The sequence below is a fragment of the Gigantopelta aegis genome, unplaced genomic scaffold (genome assembly GCF_016097555.1).
Source record: "Gigantopelta aegis isolate Gae_Host unplaced genomic scaffold, Gae_host_genome ctg6791_pilon_pilon, whole genome shotgun sequence".
Classification (NCBI taxonomy): Eukaryota; Metazoa; Mollusca; class Gastropoda; order Neomphalida; family Peltospiridae; genus Gigantopelta; species Gigantopelta aegis.
In genome coordinates this window covers 1-9,393 of record NW_024535305.1, presented here as the reverse complement: position 1 = coordinate 9,393, position 9,393 = coordinate 1, and the positions used below count along the sequence as shown (strand labels likewise).

The 9,393-nt window shown below is 39.8% G+C and overlaps 1 long non-coding RNA gene across 1 annotated transcript; it reads right to left on the bottom strand.

Annotated features, from left to right (window-relative positions):
• Positions 1–439: 439 nt before the first annotated feature.
• On the bottom strand, positions 440–6,568 carry LOC121366713. Its single transcript, XR_005957208.1, has 3 exons — positions 6,470–6,568; positions 1,702–1,806; positions 440–553 (listed from the first exon to the last, which is right to left on the bottom strand). It is a non-coding gene; the product is annotated as an uncharacterized LOC121366713 (long non-coding RNA).
• Positions 6,569–9,393: the final 2,825 nt, after the last annotated feature.

The window sequence follows — 9,393 nt, the reverse complement described above, 5'->3', positions numbered from 1 at the left end:
AACAAAGTTAACCTTTAATATAGTGTCTGTCTGTATGTGTGTAATGTTACGCATTTAACAGATGTCTAAGTATGAATAGTTAACCATTAATATAGTGTCTGTCTGCCTGTGTGTAATGTAACGTATTTAACTGACGTCTATGTATGAATAGTCAACCATTAATAGAGTGTCTGTCTGTATGTGTGTAATGTAACGCATTTAACGGACGTCTAATTATGAATAGTTAACCATTAATATAGAGTCTTCCTGTATGTGTGTAATGTAACGTATTTATCTGACGTCTAAGTATGAATAGTTCACCATTAATATACTGTCTGTCTGTGTGTGTGTGTGTAATGTAACGTATTTAACTGACGTCTAATTATGAATAGTTAACCATTAATATAGTGTCTGCCTGTATGTGTGTAATGTAACGTATTTAACTGACGTCTAAGTATGAATAGTTCACCATTAATATACTGTCTGTCTGTGTGTGTGTGATGTAACGTATCTAACTCACGTCTCAGTCTGAAACATCTTCTTCTACCGCACACACCTTTGCAACATATTGTTCCTAGAGTAAGCAAAAAAGAAATGTTTTGTTTATCGACACCACTAGAGCACATTGATTTATTAATCATCGGCTACTGAATGTTAAACATATAGTAATTTTGACATATAGTCAACACTTTTATTTTTTATATGCACCATCCCACAGACAGTACAGCACATTTTAATCACCATATCCTAACTGCACGCGTACTGCGCGACGGATAAATGTGACGCGTCGCACGCGTCCAGTTAAGCTGTATCCTAACCGGACGCGTGCGACGCGAGCGATGCGAGCGACGCGACACTATTTCTATCCTAACCAGACGCGACCATAACGACAGTCTTCTTTTTAAAATTGTTATCAACAGTTGAAACCGCCAAGTAAAAGTTATTTGATGAGTTAATATATGTTTGTCGCTCGTGTCGCGCTACAAAAAAATAGAAACAATTCCTATCGGTATGGAATGAATGAATGAATGAATGAATGAATGAATGAATGAATGAATGTTTAACGACACCCCAGCACGAAAAATACATCTGCTATTCGGTGTCAAACTATGGTAATGCAAATAAATAGAGTGATGATCAACATCAATATAAAAATGCAAGGTTTAAACAAAAACAGTGTAAAGAACTGTGCAAAAGCACAAATATCACAGCATTTTACGGATACTGATTTTTACTTGTTGTGCTGTATTGGCCATTCTCAAAGAAAATGTTACACCCCTGCACCACGGTGAGGTTACAGCACGCGTAGGGGCTATCGGTATTGTGTCGCGCGCTCGACTACATGAATCTGTCGCGTCGTATATGCGTGCGGATAGGATACAGCTTTAGGATACGAAGATTGAAATCAATGATTTCCAAAAATAATCGCTCGCATCCCTCGCGGCCGGTTAGCATACAGCTTTTTAATAACGTGAAACAAGTGTCTGTGTCGTTCTTCTCAATAGCCGTTACTTCTCACAGATACGTAAGTTTCTAATAATATGAAAACAAATGCATTTTGTGGTATTAGAAACACCAGGATGATCAGAAACACTTCGGATATAGGCAAATGGAAATCTAAAGAATAAATATAAAAAGAAAACATGTCCGATTTTAAATTAGGCCGTAGTGTTTAAAAACTAGGGTCTCTCGCTTTAAATTACCCTAACCATACACACATACCTCTGGGACACCTTTTTCGTGCTGAACACTGGTTCCTCATCACCAGCCGCCGACAGAACGTCTTGCCGTACGTTCTAACCACTGGACACAGTCCACTGTACATCTCTGTGGTGATAGAATGAAACAGTCTATTACCGTAAAGCCTGAACTAGAAGGTTGTAGTCCGTCACACAGAGAACGCCTTTTTTTCATACTGTGGAATTTACTGTAAGTTCTGTATTTCTGAGCCGATTGTTTTGTAAATTGCACACACAAATAGTTGTTTTTTTTTGTTTTTTTTTAGGTTTTCAAGGGATATTTTATATGCACCATCCCGCAGACAGGGTAGTACATACCACAACCTTTGATATGCCAGTCGTGGTGCTTTGGCTGGACCGAGAAATAACCCAATGGGCCCACCGACGGGGATCGATCCTACACCGACCGCGCATCGAGCGAGCGCTTTACCACTGGGCTACGTCCCACACTTTTGCACCCTTAGATGTGAATACACATACACTGATGTAAATAGATAAGGGAATACACAAATAATAACAGCAAATATTGATTGCAACTAAACTCATTATCCAAAATGTCATCAAGTTTAGCCATGTTACTGACAGTCATTCTCACAGTACTGACATTCCATCCCACATTACATCTATGCATTTTGGTTTAAAATGTATCACATTTGTCTTAGAAGCTATCTTAATATTCCAAAGTTTATGTTTAAAAACTTTAAACTTATTCAGGGGAATAAAATAATAAATAGTCCTGCAGCCGAGACCCCCAAAAGTGAAGTGTACTGGGGCCGGAAGTATATCATTTGTCACTATGGCTGAAATTAATAGGGGTGGAGTGTGTGTGTGTGGGGGGGGGGGGGTAGAGTTCATGAACATATAAGATGACAATTTCTAAAGTTGGTGCGAACAAGATAGCGGCCATATACCAAAATAGTCGCATGTTCATCAATGAAATTGTATATCTTTAGATCTACAACACTTAGAAATATGATCTTGGTGTCAAAACTGATGTTTATGGAGTCGTCAGATAATTGTTTGTCTAACAGGTAAAGGAAGGGACAATCAAGGCATTTGACCTGGTATGCATATTCAACGATATATAATGCACATTATTGCTTAATATCAACAAATATAATCGTATAGTTAATTAATAAAACGGTTAAATGTGACGGCTATTATATATAACGGGCGCAGCCATTTTGTATCATCCCAGTGAATACGCCCTCTGGCGAGCTGGTAGTTACGTAATACCTAACGTGTCACGTCAAGAATTAGTCTTCAAACTGAAGAAACAAAACATATCTGATTTCTGCGGATGCATTGCAATATTCTGTAATAATGGTCATCCCAGTAAGCCAACAACAATTATATATTATTAATACAAAATAAACCACCATTGTTAGTGTTGAAATAACTGTATTATGGTTTGTACATAAATTAACCCACGTTAATAATAATCGGAGTGTTTTCTTAGTTAATTGGTATTTTCTTTCCGTGCCCTGTACCTGTGGTTCCTGATTGGCAGGTGTATATTTAGACGGTCCCCAGACACTGTGTCTAGACACACTAAAAATACGTGCCTCTTTTATTAAGATCACAGGGTATTGTGTGTTAACCGCACGGACACCCCTCTAATCGTAATCGATCAGCCGTCCTGCTTTATTACTGTAAGTAATTCTGTAAAAACCTTCATTAGGTAGACTTTCCCATCTATAATCACAAAACTGACCAATTACGTAGTCCCAAAGAAAAGAAAATGATCACTTGGGTATCGTGAGTGGTCGTTTTTGCTCGAACGTAGCATACCAATAGGCATAATAATATGTTGTTGTTTTTCTTTGGCTTTTTAAAAAAAGAAAAATACTATAACTTCATTTCGTTCTATTGATGCAAATTGAAATATATTTAGTTAAATAGTTTATTATACTATCAAGTCATTTATTTTGCTTTACAAGTCAGGTTTGTTTACACTGTGCTTAAGAGGAGTTCGACGGAGCTGACGTCACTTCGCCCCAAGCTATACCACTGGACGTCACAAAAACGAAACAAAATGGCTGCCCCCAGTTAGCAGGAATAATCATGGCTCTCTATAATGGCGGTGTTTTTGGTATGAAAATCGAATAATTTATGTTGAAAAACACTTTTTTTATGTTAAATATTAAATTTCCATGGTTGATGAGTTTAGTAAACATGTTTGAAGAATACTAAAACAATATTTAACTTTAAATTTTAAACGTTCGTCTATACTAATAAATCAAGATGAGGTATATATGCTATCTAGTCATACATGTGATGTATAAATAAATCAAGATGAGGTATATATGCTATCTAGTCATATCTGTGATGTATAAATAAGTCAAGATGAGGTATATATGCTATCTAGTCATATCTGTGATGTATACATAAGTTTGTCTTAAAAAATCAAACGTAATATATTAGGAGGTGTGGTACCAACATAATTACACATTTGGCCTTTCATATGAATGAAACAGATAAGAAAATGTCGATTTCACTGAGTTCCTTGACCCCTAAAACCTGGGTGTAGACACCACAATTATCATTCTCCGGTGAATACTAAGGGAGTTATTGCTATTTTAAGGCATAGGCGGGTATCTTAGACACCATCTTGGATTTGACATCTTTCCGTTAGTCTGATTTTGGTAGATTTTTATTATGATATTGTCGACATCCAATACTATCAGAAACAGTTGAAAAACCTTTTCTAGCAATTTATTTGGGGTAGGGTGGTAAGACAACTATAAAATAGATCAAATCGTTGCTATATTGCGTAAGCATTGTTGTCATTATACAGCTATTTGCACTTATAATTCTGTTTTGGTTAACGAAACCACTAGCTATTGGATGTCAACATTTGGTAATTTTGACATATAGTCTTAGAGAGGAAACACCCTACATTTTTACATTAGCTCAGGTCATGTCATAGTGTTTTACATGCACATTCAGAGTAAGCTGTTGTAGCGCACGCCTATGATGGACGCATGTGCCGGTCTTGGCCGGCTCATTTGTACAGGGCAGGGAAAGAGTTGTTATGGGTTGGAGAGAGGATCGCCCGTACTGAAAGGTGCAAGGGAACACCAGCAGCCCCACCGGCGCTGGTACTATGGAATGTTGAATGTCCCGTAGGACTCAATCTAATTAAAATTAGATCCACTGGTTAATTACTATTACCGGTGGATCTAACAACACTCCGTTGGAGTTCATGTCAAGTTGACCTTTCATTCGACCAATCAAAACCTTACTTGCAAAACAATGCCAGTGATTTGAAAAAAATTTGAAAACATTCGGGATTATGCCGAGGGTATACGAAATGATTCTGGTGAATTACAAAATATGCCGGAAACTAATTTCAATATAAACTTTTATATAAAATTCGTTTCAAGACGAAAAAACAAAACAAACTGTGATGGTATAGCCATAAAATCCGTTTATACTAGTATACAATCCAGAGTTTATTACTGCACTTTTCCCCCTGTTTTTTTAATGTTGAAATAGACCAACACGTTCGCCGATTGCATAAACAGTCTCGCCCGATATGTTTAGAATTTGTGTGCTACCGAATAACGCTATAAAGGCGAAGTGTAATTGGTCGATATTTAAATTGTTATTTATAGATGAAATGGCACCTGGTCATGGGAGTCGACGCAATGCTGTTAGTTAGATCTACTGGTTAATCAGATTGCGTAGAACTAAACCAAAACGAAAGGTTGCGCAGTTTTTATGAAGGAAATTGGGCGCATTTATGAACGGTTCGCCGAAATATAAAAGGGAGCTACGCATAGGTTGCCCCGGAAGTGGCCCTTAAAAGGGCCTGATCTGTTCAGATTGTGGCGGGCCAACCCACGGGAGACTTGTTTGCCATTTTCACATTATTATCAAGGGATATTTTATATGCACCATCGCACAGACAGGATAGCACATACCACACCCGTTTATATGCCAGTCGTGGTGCACTGACTGGAAAAAGAAATAGCCCAAATGGGCCCACCGATGGAGGTCACTCGTAGACCGATTAGTGGCAAGGGATCTTTTATATGCATCATCGCACAGACAGGATAGCGTGTACAATAGCCGTTGATATACCAGTCGTGGTGCACTGGCTGGAATGAGAAATAGCCCAATGGGCCCACTGATGGAGGGTCAATAGTAGACCAACCGCGTATCAGCCTCTGCTGCAGGACTGAAAGTGAAAAATATGCTATAAAGTCATAACTACTTTACTAACGAATTAAAGTCGGTCTGTGTGTCCCGGCCCTTATTTCTTTCCAGCAGTAAATGTCCATGCATATATTTTGTTGAGTCAATCACTGTGTAAGGACCACGCCAAACGACAGTAGCCAACTGTGACAAGACAACAAACAGTACGATTTTATCGTTTTCTATTTGCAACTGGCTATTGTCGTATTGACAATAATTGTTCCCGCTCAAAAATAGTAGCGGTCTGGAAATTGGTCAACAGGCGTTAGCCTATCATTTGGGCCTCTTCCAACATTTTGCAATATTCATATTTTACAAGCAATAAAATATAACATAATAATAATTATAAATTGTTCCAAATTTACTATTGGCAACATATTGGCCATTTTCGTACGAGCAATTCGTACCCTCTGGCGTCACAGTGTGAATATGTATTAAACAATCAAATAAAACGTAATAATTAGAAATTTACTATTATTTTTTTCGTCCGAGACAGTTGTACCGTGTGGCAACGCCTTTAACTCTGGCTCTATCTGATTTTGTCAACTTACGTTTGCACGTGCATGTTCGACATCCGTTCCTGTCTACGATGTAACCAGCGCGACACTTGAAACCCGGTCGGTGTCGACAGTAATGACGTCGACAGGTAGCTACAAGCAACAACAATGACAACGTAATAGCACGATATTTAAATGTGCATAATATATATTTTGTTCTTTCTTTCTTTGTTTTTCTTCTTAAAATAATAATAATAATAATAAAAATATCTATAAAATATCTATAATTATATATATATATATATATATATATATATATATATATATATATATATAGAGAGAGAGAGAGAGAGAGAGAGAGAGAGAGAGAGAGAGAGAGAGAGAGAGAGAGAGAGGAGAGAGAAGAGAGAGAGAGAGAGAGAGAGAGAGAGAGAGAGAGAGAGAGAGAGAGAGAGAGAGAGAGAGGCAGAGAGAGAGAGAGAGAGAGAGAGAGAGAGACGCGCAGAGAGAGAGAGAAGAGAGAGAGAGAGAGACGCAGAGAGAGAGAGAGAGAGAAGAGAGAGACGGGAGAGAGAGAGAGAGACGCAGAGAGATGGGTGGGAGGGGAGAGAGAGAGGGAGATAGGAGAGAAAGGGGGAGAAGCGAGAGAGAGGGGGAGAGAGAGGCAGAAAGGGAGAGGAGAGGAGACGCAGAGGAGAGAGAGACAGAAGAGAGAGGGAGAGTGGAGAGGATGGGGAGAGAGAGAGAGAGAGGAGGAGAGAGACGAGAGAGGGGAAGGGGGTGGGGAGAAGAGAGACACAGAGGAAGAGAGGGGAGAGAGGGAGAGAGGAGAGGGGCAGAGAGGGAGAGAGAGAGAGGAGATGAGAGGAGAGAGAGGAGAGAGAGAGAGAGAGAGAGAGAGAGAGAGAGGAGAGAGAGAGAGTGTAGAGAGAGGACACACACCGCGTTGACAGAGAGGAGAGGAAGGACAGAGAGAGGGGGAGAGAGACGAGAGAGGGAGAGAGAGGGAGGGGGAGAGACAACACCAGAGACCAGACAGGACAGAGAGAGACAGAGGGCAGGAAGAGAGAGGAGAGAGGGAGACAGAGAGAGGAGAGAGAGAGAGACGAGAGGAGAGAGAGAGAGGCGAGAGAGGAGATACGAGAGAGAGAGAGAGAGAGAGAGAGAGGAGAGGAGACAGAGAGTGAGAGAGAGGAAGAGAGAGAAAGAGGAGAGGGAGACGAGAGCGAGACATACAGAGACAGGACACCAGCCACAGGCAGAGAGAGAGAGATGGAGAGATGAGAGAAGAGGGAGAGAGAGACGGAGAGAGACGCGAGAGAGAGAGAGTGAGGAGAGAGATAGAGGAGGGAAGAGAGATTGGAGAGGAGAGAGAGGAGAGAGGAGAGAGAGAGAGAAAGGGTGAGGACAAACACAGACAGAGCATGAGAGAGACCCAGACAGAGAGAGAAGAGAGAGAGAGAGAGAGATAGAGAGAGACGAGAGAGAGAGAGAGCGAGTAAAAGAGAGAGAGAGAGAGAGCAATGACAGACAGAGACAGGAAAACAGAGAGAGAGAGAGAGAAGAGATAGAGAGAGGAAGAGACAGACAGACAGAGAGACTCTGAGAGAAAGAGAGTGTGTGTGTGTGACAGACAGAGATCATTGTTTGTGTGTGTGTGTGTGTGTGTGTGTGTGTGTGTGTGTGTATCTTTTACATGTCCATGTACCACTAACGTTTCAGGCATGTCTGTCACGGGCCAAGTCTCTGGATAGCCAGTGGCCTGGTCCGGGACAGAACGATTTCTTGAAATGCAAATGTCTGCATTCTACAATTAAAAGTAATATCTGCGTTAAGGAAGGAAATGTTTTATTTAACGACGCACCCAACACATTTTATTTACGGTTATATGGCGTCGGACTCCGCCGTAAGAGTTATTACCAATAATATTTGTATTCAGAATTATAGAGCGCAAATAAAATATCCCTTGCTGCTAATCGGAAAGAGTAGCCCATGTAGTGGCGACAGCGAGTTTCCTCTCAAAATCTGTGTGGTCCTTAACTATATGTCTGACGCCATATAACCGTAAATAAAATATGTTGAGTGCGTCGTTAAATAAAACATTTCTTTCTTTTTTCTTTCAATTGCTAAAGCTGATGACAACTGAAAACTATTTCACACATGAAAGTCGATTAATCGGAACTATAACTATTCTACGAACAGCATGAAACACACCAAGGTATTTTAAAGCACAGTTAAAAAAAAATAAAAATGAAAGGCATGTTTTACTTAAAGGGACAGTCCTGAGTTTACAACCATTGTAAAATGTTTAAAGGGACAGTCCTGAGTTTACAACCATTGTAAAATATTTTAAGGGACAGTACCAAGATTACAAACATTGTAAAATAGTTTCGACCAATGACGTAACATACACATTAAATACATTTTCTTATTTAAAATATCAGTGTCTGTATTTACAAGGTGTTTGTTGTTGTCCTAATGCTTGTTATAGGCCAAACCGGATTTTACCTCCCAATAAGTTTGTATATATCACGAATTCAAGTAAAAACTGAGTGGTACAAACATTAGTGTACGACAGCAAACACATTCGATATACATACACTGGTATTCTAAACAAGAAAATGTATTTAGTATGAAATAGTAGTCACCAACAAGGTTCTGTTATCACAAACATCTTACAATGGCTGCAAACTCACGACAGTCCATCTAACAACGCGGGGCAAGACGTAGCCCAGTGGTAAGGCGCTCGCTTGATGCGCGGTCGGTTTGGGATCAATCCCCGTCAGTGGGTCCATTGGGATATTTCTCGCTCCAGCCAGTGCACCACGACTGGTACATCAAAGCCGTGATATGTGCTATCCTGTCTATGGGATGGTGCATATAAACGATCCCTTGCTGCTAATCGACGCCATATAACCATAAATAAAATGTGTTGAGTGCGTTGTTAATTAAACAATTCCCTGCCTTCCTTTAAACAA